This window comes from Castor canadensis, chromosome 13 (genome assembly GCF_047511655.1).
Source record: "Castor canadensis chromosome 13, mCasCan1.hap1v2, whole genome shotgun sequence".
NCBI lineage: Eukaryota > Metazoa > Chordata > Mammalia > Rodentia > Castoridae > Castor > Castor canadensis.
Window position 1 is genome coordinate 35,001,478 of NC_133398.1, and position 11,543 is coordinate 35,013,020.

The 11,543-nt window shown below is 43.5% G+C and overlaps 1 long non-coding RNA gene across 2 annotated transcripts in view; it reads left to right on the forward strand.

Moving 5' to 3' along the window:
- Positions 1-10,824, forward strand: part of LOC141415400 (uncharacterized) — a 62,788-nt gene extending 51,964 nt beyond the window's left edge. For both annotated transcript variants that reach the window (XR_012440371.1, XR_012440372.1), the window contains exon 4: positions 9,075-10,824. This is a non-coding gene — a long non-coding RNA (uncharacterized lncRNA). The remainder of the gene's footprint in view (positions 1-9,074) is intronic.
- The last annotated feature ends 719 nt before the right edge of the window (positions 10,825-11,543 follow it).

Below are 11,543 nucleotides of genomic sequence, written 5' to 3' on the forward strand. Positions count from 1 at the left end.
GGTGTCTGATATCCCTAAGACCAGCTCCACCCTCACCCTTCTTGATTTCTTAAAACAATAAAATACAGTGAATTTTATTTCTATCACTCCAAGAGAGTTCTGCATGAGAACAACACGTGGCTCAGAGATGAGGAGTGGCTTGCTTAGGGTCACCCTGCAAATCATGTAGAGCAGAACTCAAGCTTGAGTTCTTCCTTTAGTCTAGTCATTTTTCTGATAAACTTCCAAGTCCTTAAAACCCTCAGGGTTCCAGACCCTCGGCCACAAGACCTCTGCCTCCAGGCACTGATGATGGTGGTGAGCAGTGCAAAGAAACACCACCTGCTTTCTCACTACAACTGCCAGTGGGGGATGTGGGCAGAGTGTCCACCCTTCCTTCTAACAATAGAGGGCTCCCCAAAGCCATGCAGGCTGGAAGGCCTACAGGAGAGCTGGGGGCCAGCCTTGAAACTGGCAAAGAGTCACTGAGTGAACGTGAATCTGTGCACCACCACCACCATCATCACCACCATGAACTCTTCTTCCAAGAAAAGAAAATAATACTAGCTACTCTCATCCAACAGCTTTGCATATGCAGACATTCACAGATGGGCAATGGAGATGGGTTCTGTTGTCCCCCACTCATGACAAATGGCAAACCTCAGGCACAGAACAATTAAATAACATGTCCAAGGCAATACAAGCCAACTAGCAAATGGCAGAACTGGGATTTGAGCCAAGACCTTTTGTTCCCAGAGTCCATTCTTTTTTTTTTTTTTTTGAGACGATGGTCTTTCTATGTTGCTGCTCAGGCTGGGCTAACCTCCTAGGTTCAAGTGATCCTCCTTCCTCAGCTTCTTGAGTAATTGGGACTACAGGTGCACACCAGCATACCTGACTACCAGAGTCCCTTCTATTACCCACGTCACTATTTCATCTTCCTTTTGAATTATGAATCCGGGTATTCTCTGGCCATCAAACCATTCCAGATTTGGTGGGGAGAGAAGGACACATCAGTATGCTTCTGAGGTTGAAATCAGCAACTTGTTATTAGGTAACTTAATCTACAGATTAAATTTATCTAATATCCATTTAAGTGCAGCTTACATGCCTTATCACTTGAAGGAAAGGAAGATCTTCTGTGCTTTGCCATTTGTGTGGGCAGACTGGATGAACATTAGCTCATGAAATCTTCCCAGTACTTTATTGTTTGCAAAATCAATTTAATGCCTCTGAATTCTAAGGATCTTCTGGTAAGGCGAAGATGGTTGTCATTTTATGGATGAGGAAGCTGAAGCCACAGAGGGAGAAACGCTGTGTGTGTGTGTGTGTGTGTGTGTGTGTGTGTGTGTGTGTGTTTTCACGCACATGTGCTTTTCTGTGTACAGGAAGGACCATGAATGCTCGTTCAGGAATGGATCCTCGTTGTAAGAGAAGCTTGTCTGTTCTGAGGCTTTCAGGGAATGTTCCGGCCCACTGCCTGTGTTTGGAGTCATTCAGACTTAGCTAAGTACACAGCAGCTGAAATCAGTGAGCAGCACAAAAATGTAGGTGTAGCTGTCTCCTTTCCCCCTGCCCCTCCTCTCCCCCTCCCTCTGGGTGGAACTGCCTGGATCAGGTCAGACCTGGCCCCATCAACCAGTCTGCACATGCAGCATCCAAAGAACAGCTCAGGGCAGCTCTGGGGCACATGTGGAAACATGTACCCGCATACACATGCACACATGTGCACACATGAGGCTTTCTGGGGGTACACATGTGCAGAGGTGTGGGCTCTGCATTCTGGTCTGGCTCAGCCCCTGACTCTGTGGTGTCTTCTGACTCTTCTGTCCTCTGAGCCTTGACTGTCTATCTATAAAAATGACAGAATGATGCCAATCTCCTAGGGCTGTTGCAAGTACCCAAAGACAGTAGGATTTGAGAACTCTGGTTCTGAAAGATCCCTGGGAGGCAATTAGCCTCATGCTTTCACTTCTTACACAGGGAAACTGAAGCCCAGAGAGGGACGGGGAATGGCCCAAATCACAGAGCAAGTCAAGCACAGACTGCCCAGAACATGGGCTTCCTGACTCACCAGGCCCAAGCACAGCTCTGGAAAGAGTAGTGTTGCAAAGCAAGTTCTTGCTCTCACATCTGACCTTCCATGTGGATGTCATTTCGAGGCCAACATACTTTGTAAACACCACTTATGAACACAAAATCACCTGGATTTTGCCTTGGAGGGGTGTTCTTGTGAAATATTAGCTCAGAGAGGCATACAAAAGACCTTACGATTCTCAGTTTGCTTAGTGTATTTGGATTCCTTTATGCATGCAAGTTCATACTAAGTTCTTGCACATCCGCTGGCCCTTCATTGACACTGTATGAATCCAACTTTCCCTGAAAGATAAACTCCAAAATAGATGGAGAGATGGAACACCAGGAGGCAGGGGAGGCAGGTTTTAGGACCCCTGGGAGAGTTCCCCCAGCCTCTGCTGGTTTGACTGTCCATCTTTAAACTGCCGAGCTGGCATTTATCACTCATCGTGTATTATATCTGCCTGTATCTGCCACTGTAGTCCTCCTTGGCCTTCAGGGCTCACCCCAAACACTGCTTCTTCTCTCTGACTCTCACTTCACCCTCTGCATTGTGGCTTCCTATGTACACACCCATCTGTTTGTCCAGTTGGGAGCTTGTCAATGACAGGACTAAATCCCTACTCCCTCACAGGACTGCTTTGGGTCCCAGGTGACCTTAGATTTAAGGTGTGCATGTCACAAGAGGAAAGAACTTAAATATAGCAAGTAAATCACTGGGAAAGAACATTCCTTCCTTCCTCCCTCTGCCTTTTCTACTCAGACTGTTATATTCAAGAGAACAGGATGGGACTTCCCAGCTGAGCCATCCTCATACTAATTACATCCATTTAGTCAGAACACACCATGGTCAGGACATGGTCAGGCCACTTCCTGACCACAGCCCTACTCTCCCAAGGCTCACAGACCTTGCTGTGTGTAGTGAGATTCCCAAGTCCTTAAAAGGACTGGGAGTGACTTGAGCTCCCTGGGAAGGTTTCGTAGGAAGGTTTCCCTAATTTCTGAGTAGTAGAATCACCTGGGATACTTGCTAAATGCAGACTCCTACTTCCTGCTCAGAGAGCCCAAACCATAGGTTTGTGGCAGGCACAAGACTGCATGTTTTTTTTTTTCTCAGTGATGGGGTTCAAGCCCAGGGCATCACATGTGACAGGCATATGTATGCCACTGAGGTACACCCCAGTCAGATCACACATTCTCAGCAAACGTCTGGATGATTCTGAAGCAGGAGCTCACACTGCCTGAGCGCTCTCACTCTTTGAAGTCAACATGCTATGCTAAAGTGTGCTTGTGGGGGTGATGCTACTGAGTTAAGGCCCCTGAGACATTTGACACAGTCACACCCAAAGGACATTTCTGTGCCCTACCTCGATCCAACTAAGATTTAAAGTAGTAGAGTTAAACAAAACAAAACAAAAGCCCATCAGGTTCCCAAATGAAAAATTAGCTGGCATTACCAGATATACATACATAGCGGGAATGTGCACGTGCGTATTAGGAGACATTTACAAGGATGTTCAGAGTATCATCTTTTACAGCAGGCACAAATTGCTAACAACCTCAGTGTCTTTCAATAGTAGCTTGAATAAATGAATTGAAATGTATTTGTATAATAAACCACTATGCTTTGGTGAAAATGAAACAAATCATTGTTCTATGCAAAAAGCATGGGCGAATCTTTAAACAAAACGTAGCGTAAAAGAATCCAGATGCAAAAGAATACACATGGTATCGTTCCATTTGTAAGAATTTTAAAATGTTATAAATAGAAACGTTAATCATGAGGTTACCACTGAGGGGCGTTAACTGTGATGGTGGGGATGTTTTGTATATTATCTGACATACAGAACATGGTGGAGATATACACTGGTGAGTATTCATCAAGCAGTATACTTTTTTTTAATTTTTCTTTTATTATTCATATGTGCATACAAGGCTTGGTTCATTTCTCCCCCCTGCCCCCACCCCCTCCCTTACCACCTACTCCGCCCCCTTCCTCTCCCCCCCACTCAATACCCAGCAGAAACTATTTTGCCCTTATCTCTAATTTTGTTGTAGAGAGAGTATAAGCAACAATAGGAAGGAACAAGGGTTTTTGCTGGTTGAGATAAGGATAGCTATACAGGGCATTGACTCACATAGATTTCCTGTGCGTGGGTGTTACCTTCTAGGTTAATTCTTTTTGATCTAACCTTTTCTCTAGTACCTGTTCCCCTTTTCCTATTGGCCTCAGTTGCTTTAAGGTATCAAGCAATATACTTAATATGTGTGCGTTTTACTGACTGTGTATTACATTCCAATTTCTTTTTAAAAAGTTAAAAAAAAATGTAAGCATCTCAATGAATTCCAAAACACTGATTTCAAACCAACCATATTCACTGACCAGTTTACAAAGCAATTGAACTCAGTTGCTGAAAGATGGCTCCCCTCGTGAGTCCAGACACCTGGCCACAGAAGTGCACCAATTAATAACTCTTGAGTTAAAGAGAAGTTCAAACAGAAATTGCATTATTTAAAACCAAATGATAATAACATCACTACTTCCTAGGTTCTGGTATGTAGTTAGTAATGAAATATTTGTTGAACTACCTGATCTCACTTATATGTGAAATGTAAAAACAAAGTCAACTCATAGTAGTAAGGAATGGAATGGTGGTTACCAGGTATAGGGGTGGGGAGAAGAGGAGGTGGTGGCTATGTTGGTGATTTTCAGTTGTAAGATGAACAAGTACTGGAGTCCTGATGCAGAACATGGTGACTATAGTAAACAATAACATGTTATATACTTGAGCAATTTCCTCAGGTGCTCTCATCTCACACATACACTCACACACGGTAACTACTCGAGATGATGGATAGTTAACTAGCTTGACTGTGGTAATCACTTCACCATGAATACATATATCAAAACACCATGTTATATATCCTAAATATGTACAGTTTTATTTATCAAGCATGCCTCAGTAAAGCTGGAAAATGGATATGAGATTTTTGGATATTGCCAGAGCAGCACTTAGAAGGAATTTGATAGCTTTAACTGTCCTCGCTATTAAAAGTAAAAAATTTAAAAATAAGGAGTAATATCAACTAACCTTTCAACCCAAGAGACTAGTAAAAGTAAAATGAACCCAGAGAAAGAAGGAAGAAATGGAGGAAGTTAAAAGTAGAAATGTCAAAATAGAATCAACCAATCAAACCAAAAAGCAGCACAGATGACTAACAAAACAAAGAGTTCTTTGAGAAACTGATAAAATAGACCAGCATTAGAAATCATTAAGGAAAAAATAGAAGATGCAATATATCAAGAACAAAAATAAGGGCAGGGACTGAAGGAGAAAACTGGCTACAGATACAGACATTAAAAAAACCTAGGAAAAGTAGTGGGGAAACCATAGGAACAGGAAGTGAAGGACAGGTGTATATAGCGAAGAGAGGACACAAAATAATGGCAGGATCACGTGATTGAGCCACAGTGTGTGTCCTCGAAGGCAGATGCATAGGTTCCGCTGGACATGCAGGGATCTCTGGAGTCCCCTCAGCCTGCCAGGACCTCCCCTCCTCTCCCCATCTTCTGCTTTTTGGGCTTTGACCTGCAGAAGGCTGGCACTGTGTGAAGGGATCATTTGGCCCTCCCAGTTCTGGCAGTCTTCACCACAGGGATGTTTTGAAGACACAGGGTCCCTTCTCTCCAATGGCCTCAAGGCTTTTCCTCCAGAGGTGGCCTGGCTCAGCACAGTCTCCAAAAGGCTGGCTTAGTGGGAGGTCGGGAGCACCCCACCCAAGGAGTCCTCCTTCCTCCTGAAAGCCAGGGACCAGGGCCAGAGGAACCTAGGCAGTTGGGATGCAGGCCCAGGGAACAAGAGCCACGTCTTCTCCCAGTGTCACCCTGCTATAGAAGCTATTTTATTATCTCTTCTGCTCCTACTTCTGCTATCCCTGCTCCATCTCTACCTGCCCGAGTCCTTACAGTAGTATGTTGGTCAGTGTTTAACAATGACTCTCCAAGAGGCTTTCCTGACATAATGAATGTGTAGTCAAAATGTACAAGTGATGATGTGCAATGCTCTTTATTGTAAATCCCACACACCTTCAAGTTCAGTGCTGCTAGTCCTTATAAAATTCACTACAGGTTTTGCAATTTTATCACTAAAAATAGTGTTACAAAATCACATTTGGACAAATACTCGGCTACTAAGGATTCAGCAAAGAAGTCCCTGGTGTCATGGAGCTTAATTCTTTCATGAATGCTGATTAGTACCATATTTCCATTTACGCTAATGGGTAGGACAAAATGAAATAATGAAGACACACAACAGATCTTCACTCATTCATCAGTGACACAAGTAACTTTTTTGCAAATCACATAGTCATTTTAAATGCTAGAAGGATAGCTTTATTCCTGCACTATTCATAATATATCAACACTACAGACATGACACTTTTATTAGGTTTTCCTAAGAGACAGGGTCTTACTATGTTGCCCAAGCTGTCCTCAAACTCCTAGACTCAAGTGATCCTCCTACCTCAGCTTCCCAAGAATCTGGGACCATGTCTGGCTTGACACTTTTAAACTTAATCTGCACTATTAACATTTTCTCCAGTCCTTCTAAGTCCAGTCTCTAGACAAGTCTTGTCTAGTCTCTTGTTACTTGTCTAGTCTCTAGACAAGTAACAGAACATTAAATCAAATCCTGATTTGTAGCATTTCCCATTTACAGGGTGTAACTGCTGCCATGATGGCCAGTTTCAAACTGGCAAAATGATGTCACTGGGGAGAGAGGCACAGTAGCCTGTCATAGTATGGTTTTTCTACCATGTCAATATAATAGAGGGAAATAATCTCAAAATCAGAGATAATAATAAAATGTAGTGAAGTAATGTGAGCTGGGCACAGTGACTCATGCCTGTAATCCCAACTATTTGGAAGCCAGAGATTGGGAGGTTTGAGGATTGAGGCCAGCTCAGGCAAAAAAGTTATGGTGACTCCCAGCTTAATCAATAAGAGTGGTGGCATGTGCCTGTCGTCCCAGCTACATCAGAGGCATGGATAGGAGGATTGCAGTCTGATGCCAGCCTGGGCAAAAAACTGGAGACTCTACTTGAACAATAACAAAATAGCAAAAGAGGGCTAGGGGTGTGGTTCAAGTGATAGAGAGCCCTCCTACCATGAGCAAGGCCCTGAGTTCAAGCACCAGTACTACCAAAAAGAAAAAAATAAACAACAGGATGTGATGAGTTTCAAGTATTACCTTCGTTTCAAATATTATTTATTGAGTTGCAATTTACCAAATTCATTTTAAATAATTCAGTATCTAAGCACTGGCATGAGGAGATTTCTGAAAACTTAGCAACTAGCTTTCAAAAGCCAGCAAACCCCTGCTCCAGCATGCCCCATGTCCTCAGCCCACCTAGAGATCCCAATGTCACCTGCTCCTGCTGTTCTCCCACCTCATCTCAGGCAGAGAACATCCCTTTCTCCATTGTGCCCCCTGAGAGTGAGCTCTAGGTCTCTCCCTCAGGGTCTGCCACAAAGTAGGCACCATTGCTCAGAAGGTGTGTATGTGTAATCCATGGTTGAACCAGCCCTCTCTACCTCTAACCCCAGGTGTCTTCGTGACCCCATCCTCCTGGGCCATGGTCACCAGTTCCTCCCTTCTGCCCCTTCAACCCACATTGAAGCTGTAGAGATGGATTCTAAACAGCAAGGATGGCCATTCATCCTCAGTTTCCCCATTGGTAAATGCTAAGGGAGGAGGAATGGGAAAGAAAGACAACACAGATACTCTTTCTAGTCTCGTTCTTAGGCATATGGATGTAGGCAGTAGTATTTGGTCTGTCTATGCAATTTAGTGACTTTTGGCTTTTCCTCAAACATATCACAAGCAATTTTCCATGTTCCTGTATAGCTTTCAACTTTCCACTATTAGATACAGATGATATCATATTCTATGTAATCAAAATTCACTTTGCCTTTTCTTTGACACATGTATCATTTTCACTTTTCCAGGACTAGTGTTACCTTATCACCACCAGCATGGAGTGTTTTCAATTCAAAAAACTCATGCTAATTCGAACACTGTGGATTTCAGTGTTGTTTTATATGCCTTATGTTTTAATTACTAGAGTTATTGAAAATTTTTCTTTCCTACTAGTTGTCTGCACCCTGCTAAATAGCATAGATCATGAAGCAACTTGGTTCTTCGTGTCTTGAGTCATTACCGACACGAAGGGCTTCTGGAATGTGCAGGCTTTTGACCCTGGACTCTGATCTTGAGTGAATATAGCTGTCATTTATAGTCTTCTTGGCATTTCTCCTGTCAGACAGCTAAATAATGCCTTTTGTTAGGGTCAGTGAGCCAACTTCTTAAGTCTTTGTTTGCTTCTACTCTGAGAAACCAGACACAATAACTAAGCTCATTAGAATTCTCTAGGAAAAAACCTGCACTCACGGGATGTTAGAGCCTGGTTGCTTCACTGTAAGGAAGGTTGCATGAGTTCGTGTTATCTTCCCAAAGCCTGGCCATTCATATCCTAACTCTTGGCTGGGGTTTGTTTGTCCCAGGATTTTGGATGAATAATCCTAAGAAAAAAAGAGTGATCACATAGTTTTATAAAAAATCATGCACAAATGTGAATAACAATATGTACAGTAAACTGAACATTTTATGACGGCCTTTAGATATGTCATTGGTCCTCACAAAAACGTTACGGCTTTATAGTTTTATAAATGAGTTGCACAAATGTTCTCTGCAGAGACTATATGCCTTTGGCAGGATAGAGCCAGCCATTGAACTGGGCTCTGGACCCCTGCTCCCAAGCTAGATGTGAGGTCTACGTGACTCCAGCTTCAGTGCATCTGGCTCTTTCACATGTTTGTTCATGTTCAAAATGCAGGATGTGGGGAAATTACTTTTGAGAACAATAAAGGAGCAACGAGCCGATGAGCTCACAAGGCTTTTTGTTTGGGATGGTACCTGTTTATCTAACTGACTCTCCCCAATTCGCTACTGTCTTTGCAGCCAGGAGAAGGCCACCCTGTATCTGAGACATAGGCGTCGTTCCCTGGAGTTCAATCCACCTTGGTGCCTTGTGATGGATGAATTCAAGAGGGCGAGGTGACCTTGAAGAAGGAGCCATCCCGAGGACACCAAGAGGGACTGTATTGTGGTGCCTGGCAAAGGCCTGTCCTCTGTGTGACTCTGGTTCTCACTTTATTTCCTTTGTTTTGAATCCCCAAACTTAGGAAGCAGTTCCTTCTTTAGACTGACATTGTCAATGCTGTGCCTGTGTCCTCTGAGCTGCTTTAGCACTGGGGCCTGCCTGCAGCCACAGCTACATCTCTTTCATAGAGGACGAAGCTCAGGACTGCTGGAGTCCACTTCACCTGCACACACGAGAGCTAAAGTACGTGGGAGGTTGTCCCCCTCCCCATTTCCAGTGACTGATGGGTGCTGAGGTGAGATGTCCCTCCTCCAGCTTCCTTTCTCTTGACCAGGACAACCCTGGGATGTGACTTTCCCCTGAGTTCCCTGGTGGCACTGAGCCACACTTGTCCTCTGAGCCCCTGGTTTGATAAGTTACCCCTGCAGGACTTCCTTTCCTTTTCCATTCTACTTGCCCACTTCCTTTCCTGTCACCCGGAAATACTTCCTCATACCTGGCTTTCTCATGCTTTCTCCCTCCCAAGCTGCTTCTGGGGTCCCAATTTAAGATGCTGCTGCAGAGGTTTCTACCTTGGCTGGGAGACAGATGCCAAATGGGTTTGCTCAGATTCCTGGAGCGGGTCTGCCTGACTCAGAAGTTCTTCTACTCAGTCTCTTTTACAAAGGAAACCTAAAAATTTAACCTTTCAATCACACATTAAGCAACCATTTTATTTTTCAAAAGCTCTTTAAGAAAACCATTTACATTTGTAGCATTTTAAAGGAGTTTCCACACATAGGGTTTTATTTCAGCCTCATGACACTGTTGATGTAGGAAGAAATTATCTCCTTTTCCAGGTGAGGAAACTGAGGCCTGCATTCCTGAATTTTAGTTATTCAGGTGGCACATGGAGGAAGGAAGGATGGGAGCCCAGGTGTGGCCATCCTGGTTCAGCAGCAGCCTGTGGCCAGAACTCTGTTATTGGCAGTGTGACCCAGGTGAAGGAAGAGGCTTTCAGTGCACTTTTCATTAGTGTTTCTTAACATATTCATTCATCCTTTTGTAAAAATTCTCAGAGCTGACCCACTCCATTATTCTTAAAAAGAAAAAAAAACTTTTAAGTAATTTTTCCCATTTGAAAAGTAACACATTCTCATTGCATAAAACTTGTGATATACAGAAAAAAAGAACAATATGGAAAAATTCTCTTAATTACAACAGAGTATCTTCTGGCAATTTAGTCCTTTTTTTCCTATGCATGGTTATTTCTTTCCGGGTTTTAGACTCAGGATAATTTACTCTTTTACCTATGGTTGTCAGTGCAATGCATTGGTCTATCAGGAGGGCCCATTTCTTTTTTCCAGTTTCATACTTTTCCTTTACAAGATCGATTTGGAGCATCTTTTTGTTTCTGGCAGAACTGGGGTTTGAACTCAGGGCCTCACACTTGCTAGGCAGGTGCTTTTACTGCTTAAGCCACACAGTCAGCCCAAGGAACATCTTTTTATGCTGGAAAGAAAGGCATCACTCAAAAGTGATAGGCGGTGGGTATGGTGTCAAAGGATCAGGGGAGTGGTTGAAGCACCTGCATAGCAAGCAAGAGGCCCTAGGTCAAACCCCAGTAGCTCAGAGGGCGGGGGGTGGGGGGGTAAGGGGGCCAGGGGATCAGCTCAAAGAGCATCACCAGCCAAATGTGGGCTAACTGGAGCATCAAAATAATTACAAAAAAAATGAGTAACAAACCACTGCAAACTAGGAATCTGTGAGTGTGCATTGATGATAATTAGATCAGTGATGAGAGAAGAAGGGACTCTTGTCTACAATAAATAGAATGAGACCAACAAAGAGAAAAGTGCTACAAGGGGATTGGACTCTGAGCACATGATAAAGCAAGTGCACACAAGGGAGGGGTGAGGATAGGTAAGACACCTAAAAAATTAGCTAGCATTTGTTGCCCTTAATGTAGAGAAACTAAAGCAGATACCTTAAAAGCAACTGAGGCCAATAGGAAAAGGGGACCAGGAACTAGAGAAAAGGTTAGATCAAAAAGAATTAACCTAGAAGGTAACACACACGCACAGGAAATTAATGTGAGTCAACTCCCTGTATAGCTATCCTTATCTCAACTAGCAAAAACCCTTGGTCCTTCCTATTATTGCTTATACTCTCTCTTCAACAAAATTAGAGAAAAGGGCAAAATAGTTTCTGCCGGGTATTGAGGGGGTGGGGGGGAGAGGGAGGGGGTGGAGTGGGTGGTAAGGGAGGGGGTGGGGGCAGGGGGGAGAAATGACCTAAGCCTTGTATGCACATATGAATAATAAAACAATTAAAAATTAAAAAAAAAT